Source organism: Dendropsophus ebraccatus, chromosome 2 (genome assembly GCF_027789765.1).
Source record: "Dendropsophus ebraccatus isolate aDenEbr1 chromosome 2, aDenEbr1.pat, whole genome shotgun sequence".
Taxonomy (NCBI): Eukaryota; Metazoa; Chordata; class Amphibia; order Anura; family Hylidae; genus Dendropsophus; species Dendropsophus ebraccatus.
The window spans coordinates 68,248,865-68,261,951 of record NC_091455.1 but is presented as its reverse complement, the minus strand read 5'-3'; the positions used below and the strand labels follow the sequence as shown (position 1 = coordinate 68,261,951).

At 45.6% G+C, this 13,087-nt stretch overlaps 1 protein-coding gene across 1 annotated transcript in view; it reads left to right on the top strand.

The window, feature by feature from the left end:
* The first annotated feature begins 8,464 nt into the window (after positions 1–8,464).
* YES1 (YES proto-oncogene 1, Src family tyrosine kinase) overlaps positions 8,465–13,087 on the top strand; it is a 43,876-nt gene continuing 39,253 nt past the window's right edge. Inside the window, exon 1 of the mRNA XM_069957724.1 lies at positions 8,465–8,746. The gene's annotated coding sequence lies outside the window, so the exon portion shown is untranslated. The remainder of the gene's footprint in view (positions 8,747–13,087) is intronic.

Below are 13,087 nucleotides of genomic sequence, written 5' to 3'. Positions count from 1 at the left end.
CCCCATGGCCAGTGTTAGTTGGGGCGTGGTTAGTGAGGTTGGGGCAGGGCTAGAGGGGGTGTGGTTAACAGGGGCCCCACAATTTCTGATTTTAGTCTTAGGGCCCTATTACACAGAGCAATAATCGGCTGAATCAGGCCTAATATTCACAACCCTTTTTGAAAAAAAGTTCCTGTCCATGTTCCTGTCCAGGTTCAGTTACTCACCGCCCACGGCGCCATTTGAGTTCCAGTCCCATTTCTTACTGCTGTCTGCTCCTCTGCTTTGTTCCATGCTGGTCCTGGGGCTGCTCGTCCTCATGTCTTATTCCTCCTTCTGGTCACTGCTGCAATGGTGCCTCTGGCCACTAGGGTGTGCATGTAGCCAACTGCTCTGGATTTATAGAGGCAGTATGTCTCCATCTGCTACTATAGTCAGCCAATCCAGAGCCACCTGCGCCTATATAATCAGCGGGCCAATCCCTTGTTTTGGCATTAATCGATTCTAGCATTCCAAGATCGATTCTAGCAATCCATTGGACTGTGCTGTCTTCCTCACCCTTGTCTGTACTGCCTGCCTCTCATGTTGCTGACTGATTGCCTGACCTGCCTCTGAAGCCTCTTGCCCTTACCCCTCACCTGTCTGACTACGATACTCGTCTCATCTCTGGTACTGCACTGACTTTCTTGCTGACGCCCCGACCTGCTCACTATGTATACTTAGCCTGTTGTACCGTCTCTGTCTGGTTCCTAGGGACCAGCTGCTACATACACCAGGACCACACTTGTGGAGCGACCTGGTGCTGACTAGCCGAAGAAGGCCAGCTTCAGCATCCTTGAGTGTGATTAAGAGTGAAATCCTATAGGACACTTAGGGTATTATTAAACAGGCAGATGAGGGCCCGATAATAAATGTAAACGAGCGCCGATCTGCTAGATCGGCGCTCTTTTACTGGGCCTATTACACGGCTCTATAATCGTTTAATAAGGGCTGCAGGGACATTGTTACCGATGTTCTTGCAGCCCTTGCTAAACTGGTATACATTGCCTATTCCGGGTTCAGGGCTCCTCCTGCTCCTCTTCTCCCCGGGTCCTGCGCGCTGCAGCTTCAGAGCGGCCTGTCTTAGCTGACAGGCCACTCAGCCAATCACTGGCCGTGGCGCTCCCAGTCTGTGATTGGCTGAGCGGCCGTCAGCTAAGACAGGCCGCTCTGGAGCTGCAGTGCACGGAACCCAGGGAGAAGAGGAGGAGGAGCCCTGGACCATGGATAGGTAATGTATTCTTTTGCAAATCATTAGCCGCCGGCCGCGCACCGCTATTACACGTAGCGGTGCGCGGTCGGTGGCCGACAATTATAGGTCTGAACCTATATCAACGATCTGCCGATGACAACGCTGATCGTTGTGTTTATTACATGGAACGATAATCGGCCGGATAGGGCCGATTATTGTTCTGTGTAATAATACCCTTAGACCCTTCTTCCCAAAGCCAAGTGTGTGAGAAGCACACTCGCTGTCTGTTACAGTGCCCTTGTGCACTGTCAGGAAGCAAACACCTTATATTTTGAGTGTTTTGGAGGAGTTCTGCTCTAGGCTGTGTTACATTTCTAAAATTTGAAGGGAACTCATGAGCTGTCTGTAGTTGGAGACAGACTCCCTTATGACAGCTGAAATGTACTGTGAAGCCCTGCAGTGCTACCCAAAAATCATGTGTCCAAAGAGTTAACGCCGAAGTTATCAATGCATATAGCAGGTTCACTAATAATTCACATACTTGCACAGGCTCCTGAGTTGGAAAGTATTATGTCATAATGTATTTTCCACACAAAAACCTACAGCAATATTATACATAGATGCTGAAAGATGCTGAAAATGTTGGAGACAATATAAAGTAAACCCTATAAATGGCACCTATAAGTACAGCATTAACATTCATAAAATACAAAAAAACATGTGGATTTTTCTGCCTGTTTAAACTATTTGGGAAAGTAGTATATTATTTTGTGATTGCCTCAGATGGCCAGGTTTTCCATTGTTCCATTGTTTTTATGGAGGCATCTGTGGCTGGTATTTACTGAGTTATTTTTTAGATTATATGTTGGGAATGTATGCACACACTTTTCAAGATTTTAAACATCAGTCAAAATGAGAAAGGAAAGGAGTACCTTGTAAAAGTATAGGAACCCATGGCCTTCATGGAAGTCATTAGACGAAAACCTCTCCTGCATAACTTAGGTAAAAGTCTGTACTGCTGTCTGTGACCGAGGACCCATGGCTATGGAGAGCACTAAATATGTGCACCAGTAGTCGTCCAGAATTGCACAGACCCATTCATAGGTGAGTGGTGAATCCAGCCCTTAGCACAGACCCCTAACACCTACAAATGTGTGAACGGGGCCAATTTTTGTCCACAACTGTGGACAGAAATTGCAGTCGTGTGAACACACCGTTAGCGTCAGAAGTTTGCAAAACAAGCCTTCCTACTGGTTATACCTCTAGCTATACAGCGCAGCATATGATTTGCTTTCCCCACCGCCAGCGTAACCAGGTGGTAAGGGAAAGCAAATCGTATGCTGGGCTGTATAGCTAGAGGTATAACCAGTAGGAAGAGGGAGATTGTGATCCCGCTGGATGGAGCCCTAGTGAGACCACATCTGGAATACTGTGTCCAGTTCTGGAGACCTCACCTAAAAAAGGACATTGATAAAATAGAACGGGTCCAATGGCGGGCTACAAAAATGGTGGAGGGTGTGAGGCATAAACCATATCAGGAAAGACTTAAGGATTTGAATCTGTATCGTCTAGAGGAAAGAAGAAAAAGGAGGGACATGATTGAAACCTTTAAGTATGTTAACCCCTTAAGGACTGGGCTTGAAATGGCCTTAAGGACCGGGCCAAATGTCACTTTTGCGTTTTTGTTTTTTAGACCCATAACTCTTTCATTTTTCCACCTACAGGGCCATGTGAGGGCTTGTTTTTTCAGGAGCAGGTGTACTTTGTAATGGCATCTTTCAATCTGACATAAAATGAATGATGAAACCACCAAAATATCATTTATGGGGTGAACCTGGGTCACAAAATGTGATTACGCGAATTTTAGGGGGCTTCCATGTTTACGTAATACACTTTATGGTAAAACTGACATTTTCTCTTTATTTTATAGGTTGATCTGAACACAGTGATATGCATGTTTACTGGGTTTTCTAACGTTTTACTTTTTTTATTAGCAGTAAATCTTTTTAATTTGGAAATTTGGATATTTAAATGGCCCTATTTTAACTTCTATAGCTCATTTTTTTTTTTTACCTACGGGGTCCCATGGGGTGTCATTTTTTGCATCATGATCTCTAGTAACATTTTTTTCTAAATCAAATGTATCGATCGCTTTTTGTTAATTTTTTTTATACATAAAATGTCATTTTAAAAAAGCAATCTGCCTTTTTTAACGCTTTTTGTTCATGCAGTTCACCGTGTGGGAAAAGTTTTGTTTTATTTTAATAGATCGGACGATTACGCACACTACGGTATATTATATGTTAATTAATTTTATTATTTTTATGTTTTTATGTATAAAATGGGAAGGGAGGTGATTTTCACTTTTATTGGGGGAGGGGTTTTGGGGCATTTTTTTAAAACTTTTGTTCATTTTTTTCTTTACACTTTTAAGTCCCCTTAGGGGACTTTTACATTAATACATTACATTACATGCACTGATCACTGCTATGCCATAGCATAGCAGGGATCAGTTTAATCGGTGATCTTGCTGGAGGTAAGAGACCTCCAGCAGTCAGGCCATGCAATCTGGACCCCCGCAGGTTAGTTGGGGGAAAGATCAGAAGCAACGTGAGAAAATATTACTTTACTGAAAGAGTAGTAGATGCTGGAACAAACTTCCAGCAGATGTGGTTGGTAAATCTACAATAACAGAATGTAAACCTGCCTGGGATAAACATATATCTATCTGAAGATATTAAGAATAAAAATACTAAAACAGCAGACTAGATGGACCCAGTGGTCTTTTTCTGCCGACAATCTTCTATGTTTCTATAGAAGTTTGAAAAACAAGCCTGATGAATTTTGTAAAAAGGCCTAAAAGAAGGCATAGAATTTCATTTAAACATTGACTCTTAACTAAAGGTATGGTTAATTTTATCACCTATCGGCTGAGATACCTGGTACAGAGCTGACAGTTTCACTTAAAATTTTGAACCACTCTCTTGACTTCAGTATTTCTAATTCTCTCTATATCATGCAGTACAGATCCGGGAAGCAGTACAGAGAGCATGTAAAGCCGTGTTATACCGCCACCTCCCAGCACGTGCTGCAGTCTCTGCCTAGAGGCACGATGTTTATCAGGACGTTGCACAATGTCATAATTCCAGGCTTGGAGGCAGCATTTAGTACTAGTATATCATCTTTCTATACAGGTTACATTGATTCAGCTTATAGGGTCAGCCTTGGCATCTGTTTGATGTCATATCTGTATCAATATAAGTTCTGTCATAAATCAGAGGGGTTGTTAGAAAAACCTTTTCACCAACAGAAGTATCCTGTTCACATGACAAGTTATACTCTATGATGCTCAGCACAAGAAAATTCAACTACTTGGGGTAATGTAATGTTTATAAAGTATTGTATTGCCCCCCCCAAAAAATTTTTTTTTACAAATCACCAATATACACTTATTACAGGAAATGCTTATAAAGTGTTTTTTTTCCCTGCACTTACTACTGCATCAAGGCTTCACTTCCTGGATAATATGGTGATGTCACGACCCGACTCCCAGAGCTGTGCGGGCTGTGGCTGCTGGAGAGGATGATGGCAGAGGAATGCTTAGTGTCCCTCCAGTGCCCTGTGTCCCTCATTGTCCCTCTTCCATCATCCTCTCCAGCAGCCACAGCCCGCACAGCTCTGGGAGTCGGGTCGTGACATCACCATTTTATCCAGGAAGTGACATCACCATTTTATCCAGGAAGTGAAGCCTTGATGCAGTAGTAAGTGCAGGGAAAAAAGCACTTTACATGTATGTGCATTTCCCATAATAAGTGTATATTGGTGATTTGTATAACTTTTGGGGGGCAATACAGTACTTTAATAAAAAAATTTCCTTGGACATCTTTAATCGAAATTCTCTGCAAATCCCTTAACTGTCACTTTTAATAGGATTAGATACTGGCAGCAGAATTGTCATCCTGCTGTGAGTATTTAAAAGCCAGCCCCCTAGCCCCCTGAGGCCAGATGCATACATTACCGGGTCCGCCCTCCAGCTTGCTTGGGGGGCTCCCGGCATTTGGATGTCCTGCTCAGCCAGTGGCATGTGTAGGTTCTTTCCAGGTTTCTATGCAATCTTTAGGTAAAAGCTCTGATTTGATTGGCTGACCTATCACTATCTTGGGTAGCAACGCGCTTTTCAGTGGCTGGCTATCTAAAGAGCATGGCTATCTATTATCATTTAAAGAAGGTTATATGGAGCAGTTACTTCAATACTGCCTGGAACCCATTGGAGTAAGGATCTGCGCTTCCGCCTGTCCTTGTGTCGTGTATTTTATTAGAGGAGAAGGTCACCTCTAAATTTTAACTGATGAGTTAAATTTTAAAGGTTAAAGGTTTTAAGAAATGTTTATGATGTGTTATTGGTTATATACACTCACCGGCCACTTTATTAGGTACACCATGCTAGTAACGGGTTTGACCCCTTTTTGCCTTCAGAACTGCCTCAATTCTTCGCGGCATAGATTCAACAAGGTGCTGGAAGCTTCCTCAGAGATTTTGGTCCATATTGACATGATGACATCACACAGTTGCCGCAGATTTGTCGGCTGCACATCCATGATGCGAATCTCCCGTTCCACCACATCCCAAAGATGCTCTATTGGATTGAGATCTGGTGACTGTGGAGGCCATTTGAGTACAGTGAACTCATTGTCATGTTCAAGAAACCAGTCTGAGATGATTCTAGCTTTATGACATGGCGCATTATCCTGCTGAAAGTAGCCATCAGATGTTGGGTACATTGTGGTCATAAAGGGATGGACATGGTCAGCAACAATACTCAGGTAGGCTGTGGCGTTGCAACGATGCTCAATTGGTACCAAGGGGCCCAAAGAGTGCCAAGAAAATATTCCCCACACCATGACACCACCACCACCACCAGTCTGAACCGTTGATACAAGGCAGGATGGATCCATGCTTTCATGTTGTTGACGTCAAATTCTGACCCTACCATCCGAATGTCGCAGCAGAAATCGAGACTCATCAGACCAGGCAACGTTTTTCCAATCTTCTACTGTCCAATTTCGATGAGCTTGTGCAAATTGTAGCCTCAGTTTCCTGTTCTTAGCTGAAAGGAGTGGCCTTGTATATCCCAACTGCTTTTTTCTGTATAGGATGTCCCTGTATATAACATCACTGTATATAGTATAATATAGAATGGTTCCTGTATATAACATCCCTGTATAACTATAGTAACATCACTTTATATAGTATAGTATAGGATGGCCCTGTATATAAGATCCCTGTATATTGTATATAGGATGTCCCTGTATATAGTATAAGATGTCCCTGTATATACCATCACTGTATATAGCACAGGATATCCTTGTATATAACATCCCTGTATATAGTATAGGATATCCCTGTATATAAGATCACTGTATATAGTACAGGATATCCCTGTATATAAGATTACTGTATATAGTATGTCCCTGTAGATAAGATCACTGTATTTAGTATGTCCCTGTATATAATATCGCTGTATATAGTATAAGATGTCCCTGTACATAAGATCACTGTATATAGCACAGGATATCCCTGTATATAGTATAGTATGTCCCTGTATATAGTATAGGATATCCCTGTATATAACATCACTATATATAGTACAGGATATCCCTGTATATAAGATCACTGTATATAGTATATCCCTGTATATAAGATCACTGTATATAGCACAGGATATCCCTGTATATAAGATCACTGTATATAGCACAGGATATCCCTGTATATAAGATCACTGTATATAGCACAGGATGTCCCTGTATATAAGATCACTGTATATAGCACAGGATATCCCTGTATATAACACCCCTGTATATAGTACAGTATATCCCTGTATATAAGATCACTGTATATAGCACAGGATATCCCTGTATATAACATCACTATATATAGTACAGGATATCCCTGTATATAAGATCACTGTATATAGCACAGGATATCCCTGTATATAAGATCACTGTATATAGCACAGGATATCCCTGTATATAACATCACTATATATAGTATAGGCTATCCCTGTATATAAGATCACTGTATATAGCACAGGATATCACTGTATATAAGATTACTGTATATAGTATGTCCCTGTAGATAAGATCACTGTATTTAGTATGTCCCTGTATATAATATCGCTGTATATAGTATAAGATGTCCCTGTACATAAGATCACTGTATATAGCACAGGATATCCCTGTATATAGTATAGTATGTCCCTGTATATAGTATAGGATATCCCTGTATATAACATCACTATATATAGTACAGGATATCCCTGTATATAAGATCACTGTATATAGTATATCCCTGTATATAAGATCACTGTATATAGCACAGGATATCCCTGTATATAAGATCACTGTATATAGCACAGGATATCCCTGTATATAAGATCACTGTATATAGCACAGGATGTCCCTGTATATAAGATCACTGTATATAGCACAGGATATCCCTGTATATAACACCCCTGTATATAGTACAGTATATCCCTGTATATAAGATCACTGTATATAGCACAGGATATCCCTGTATATAACATCACTATATATAGTATAGGCTATCCCTGTATATAAGATCACTGTATATAGCACAGGATATCACTGTATATAAGATTACTGTATTTAGTATGTCCCTGTATATAATATCCCTGTATATAGTATAGGATATCCCTGTATATAAGATCACTGTATATAGCACAGGATATCCCTGTATATAGTATAGTATGTCCCTGTATATAGTATAGGATATCCCTGTATATAACATCACTATATATAGTACAGGATATCCCTGTATATAAGATCACTGTATATAGTATGTCCCTATATATAAGATCACTGTATATAGTACAGGATATCCCTGTATATAAGATCACTGTATATAGTATGTCCCTGTATATAACATCCCTGTATATAGCACAGGATATCCCTGTACATTATTCCTACAATGCTGTGGTTAGAGCCCCCATCCAGGAGCCCACAGGTGCCCGGCCGAGCTGCGCCCTGCTATCGGTGACCCGCGGGCGGCCATGTTGCGGACACACCCCGCCTCTCCTCCCTCTTGTGCCCTCGGAGCTGGGAATAAACCATGCACAGGAGGAGGGGGAGGATCCGGCAGTGACAGCAGCACCCCCGGCGGCCGAGCGCCTTCCCTGTGCCGTCTCACTTCCCCGCCACTCCGGCGATTCCTCCTCCCCGGCCCCGCCCCCTCTCCTCCGCCCCGCCCCCTGGACTGGAGCTGCCGTGCGGGGAGGGCAGGAGGGATCACAGGACCGGACCCTGGAGGTGTCAGCCTGTGAATCCTGCACGAGGAGGAGGGGAGAGATCAAAGTGCACGGCCCGAGGCTCCAGCCCCGACATGGACTGATCGCCGCCCTGCCCTCCGCTTCCCATGGCCGCCGTGTTCCTCCGAGGGTGAGGAGGACGCGCTCCCGCAGCAGCCGGCGTCATCCCTGAGGAGCGAGGAACTTATGTGCGGGGCCCGGAGGAGATCCAGGTAAGAGCGGAGCCCGGAGCCGGCCCTGGGCCGCCCCCCGCCGTGTACAGCGCCGTCCTCCCCGCGGGATTGTGCTGGGATCCGGGGACTAGGCCTCGCTTCCCTCCCCTTCCCTGCTCTTCCTGCTCCAGCCCCCAGGACAGCAGCCTCCCGGGCGGGCGCAGTGCCGGGGACTCACCCAGGGGGCGCCACTGCCCCGGACTCACCCAGGGGGCGCCACTGCCCCGGGGGAAACTTCTCTCCAACTTACCTGCCCGGATGTGTCTCCGGCCTGCCCCGTGTGTGCTGGGCAGAGGGCCGGGCATGTGTGTGTATGTGGTGCTGGGCAGAGGGCCGGGCGTGTGTGTATGTGGTGGCGGGCAGAGGGCCGGGCATGTGTGTATGTGGTGGTGGGCAGAGGGTCGGGCATGTGTGTATGTGGTGGTGGGCAGAGGGCCGGGCATGTGTGTATGTGGTGGTGGGCAGAGGGCCGGGCATGTGTGTATGTGGTGGTGGGCAGAGGGCCGGGCATGTGTGTATGTGGTGGTGGGCAGAGGGCCGGGCATGTGTGTATGTGGTGGTGGGCAGAGGGCCGGGCATGTGTGTATGTGGTGGTGGGCAGAGGGCCGGGCATGTGTGTATGTGGTGGTGGGCAGAGGGCATGGTTAGGGTGCCAGGACATCATCACCCCTTGGTCTCTGGCACCTCATGTCCCTGTGTCTCTGGCACTTCATGGCCTGGTCACATCAAGGAGCTTATACACCACATGTAAACCCACATGTTCCTCATGGTCCCTCATGTATACTATAGGGGTACCTGCTTGGCATGCACGAGAATCATGCTCCCTTACCGTGGCCCCCAATATGATGTGATACAGCCTACTCACACTAGTGTGGCCCCCGATGTGATACAGCCTACTCACACTAGTGTGGCCCCCGATGTGATGTGATACAGCCTACTCACACTAGTGTGGCCCCCGATGTGATACAGCCTACTCACACTAGTGTGGCCCCCGATGTGATACGGCCTACTCACACTAGTGTGGCCCCCGATGTGATACGGCCTACTCACACTAGTGTGGCCCCCGATGTGATACGGCCTACTCACACTAGTGTGGCCCCCGATGTGATACAGCCTACTCACACTAGTGTGGCCCCCGATGTGATACAGCCTACTCACACTAGTGTGGCCCCCGATGTGATACAGCCTACTCACACTAGTGTGGCCCCCGATGTGATACAGCCTACTCACACTAGTGTGGCCCCCGATGTGATACAGCCTACTCACACTAGTGTGGCCCCCGATGTGATACAGCCTACTCACACTAGTGTGGCCCCCGATGTGATACAGCCTACTCACACTAGTGTGGCCCCCGATGTGATACAGCCTACTCACACTAGTGTGGCCCCCGATGTGATACAGCCTACTCACACTAGTGTGGCCCCCGATGTGATGTGATACAGCCTACTCACGCTAGTGTGGCCCCCGATGTGATGTGATACAGCCTACTCACGCTAGTGTGGCCCCCGATGTGATGTGATACAGCCTACTCACGCTAGTGTGGCCCCCGATGTGATGTGATACAGCCTACTCACACTAGTGTGGCCCCCGATGTGATGTGATACAGCCTACTCACACTAGTGTGGCCCCCGTGTGCAACTAGCTGTGCTGACCAGTAGGCAGATGTCTACCTAATGTATACCACCGCCATCACATGTATACCACTGCTCCTAGATCCATAAACCCAAGGTGGTATATATAGTGTGTAGGTATACTTGCACCTTTTGAGTTCCATGTAAGACACTAACAATGTCCGTGTAGCCACAGGCCCAGAGGAAGGAATGTAGTGTTCCCTTCAGGCCGCACATAAGTTACTATGTACTATGGCTACACCTTGGCAGTGGCTGCTGTGCTGCACACTCCCGGCTATGCACATTCTTGTGACCTGCCCGGCGACTTGCACATGACTTTGTCGTTATTACATACAGTATATGGAGGAGACAGGCCTCATGATGATGTCTGGGACGTTGTACAATCGCCTCTGTGTATTGCTGTGTACAGCTTTGTAGTGTGATGTCGCTGTGATAGGAGATTGTGTCTTGTATAGCACCTGTGTCCTGGACCACCTAGTGATCATAGTCACTGGCCACAGCCCGCCTTGTGCGCAGTCATCATGAAAAAACAGCCATTTTTTTTAGGCTGACAATATATTTAATAAAAACTGCACATAGCCTTGAGCTTCCGGAGATAGCGGAGCCCAGCGCTCACTACCATCACCAGCTCCCACAGAGAGTGAATGGAGTCATGGCCCACCTGCTGCTCCAGTCATAACAAATCCTGTACTACAGGTCATGGGGCGTCCCAGCAGTCAACCCCTCAGATAAGCCATTTTAACTTGGAATACCCCTTTAAGTATTTATTGGTCAGGGGCATACCTACTATGTAGGCACACCATGTAACTGCTACAGGGCCTGGATGGTAAGGGGGCCCTCTTCCTCCCCTGTGAAGCATGGTCTGCCTACATGGTACACGGGATGTCACTTGTGTGCCGGGGTGCTGGGAGAGTGAAGAAATGCCTGGGGACTGCACCGCTCCAGGTGAGTATATGGGGAGGGCATACAGGATTCATGGGTCCCCATACAGATTTTTTTGCTATGGGTCCCCATAAATCCTAGCTACACCCCAGTTAGTGGTTGAATTGTATCTATAGAACCCTTGGCCCAGTATTGTCAGTAATGATCCCATCTGTACTATGTGAATACCGCCCTATATAAAACCCTGCACATACTCGTATCAGCCATATATTTGTGGCGTTATGGGGCCTTATGTTACGCTGAAAGGTTACCTGGGGTTTTGCTAACGTCACTTAAGAGGTTAATAGTGTTGCCTGTTGGAAGAGGAAATAAATCCTGTAATCCTGCTTTCTTGACCCTCTTCCACATGAATAGTCATAGAGAAGAAGGAGGAGGAAAGGAATTCATTCACATGCTCCCCCTCCCCGCCGCATCCCCTCATACAAACGCCCCGCTGTCCTGTCCGCTGATAGCCCACGACAACTGTTTGGAAGGACTCAGTGGCTTCTTTCTTCTCCCAGGCGGACTGAATGATTGGAGAGGACAGAGAGAACATGGCTCTGTGTACACCCAGATACAACGCTGCTCACCTCTAGTGAGCCTTCCTGATAGGAACAGGTGGCCACCCAGATATAGGTGATATTTACAGACTATATATGTATACAGTCAGTGAAGAGAGGGGACAGCCCTTATATATACTACTACAGCTTCCACAGCGATGGTCACCCAGCTTTTCCTGCTTCGGTACATAACAGAGAGCAATGAAGGCCATGTCGGGCAGCATGGCTGTAGTAGTAGTATTTATATGCCTTGGTATTGAGTTCCAGCTTGGGGGAAGGACTCAGGCCACCTGTATATGTGCTTTACTAGATGAGACAATACAGGTGTATGCACCACATCTATATCCCTCACATTCCTGACGGATCACATTTCACTGCCACATCATTGTATCCGGGCAAATTCTTTGAAGTTCTTTATGGGAAAATATTTCTTCTTCTGAGACATAAGTGCCCCTATTGAATTCCTGCTTTAGGTAAAATCTACCTGACAGGTCGGTGATGGAGGGAACAGCCGCTATTGTGTAGCTCAACAAAGAAGGAACCAGTGTGACACTAGTGGACTCCATACACAAGAAAAGCACCATGGATGGCCCATCTGCAGGCCGCTGTATACATCAGTGTAGTTTTACATGGGATTTCCCTGGTAGTTTTGGTGTGTTCCCTGAAGCCATGTTACTGCGTATAGAGAAGGAAATACAATATAGTGTATGGAGAGAAACCTATCTCCTCCCATTCTATTGTTTGACAGGTTTTACATACACAATGTGATTCACATAGAGCCGTTTTCTCATTCTCGTCAGATTAGACAGGAGGAATAACGCTGCTTTCAGCAATATTTGTTCTGTCGGAATGACGGACCCCATTGTAAATCACTAGGGTCCGTTGGATGCCTTTGGTATCTGCCATGTAAGTGACCTGGGGAGTGTTTTGACGTCTGTTATATACAGATACTTGGATACAGATGTGAACACAGCCTAACGTCTGTACTTTTTCTGATTATTTAAATTTAAAGGTGTTGTCCAGCAAAAAAGTCAGAAAGTTATATAGATTTGTAATTTACTTCTATTATAAAATCTCAAGTCTTCTCATACTTATTAGCTGCTGTATGTCCTGCAGGAAATGTTGTTTTATTTTCAGTCTGATACAGTGTTCTCTGCTGACATCTCTGCAGGAACTCTGTGTCGGTTTTTTATGAATCCCCATAGAAAAACCTCTCCTGCTCTGGACAG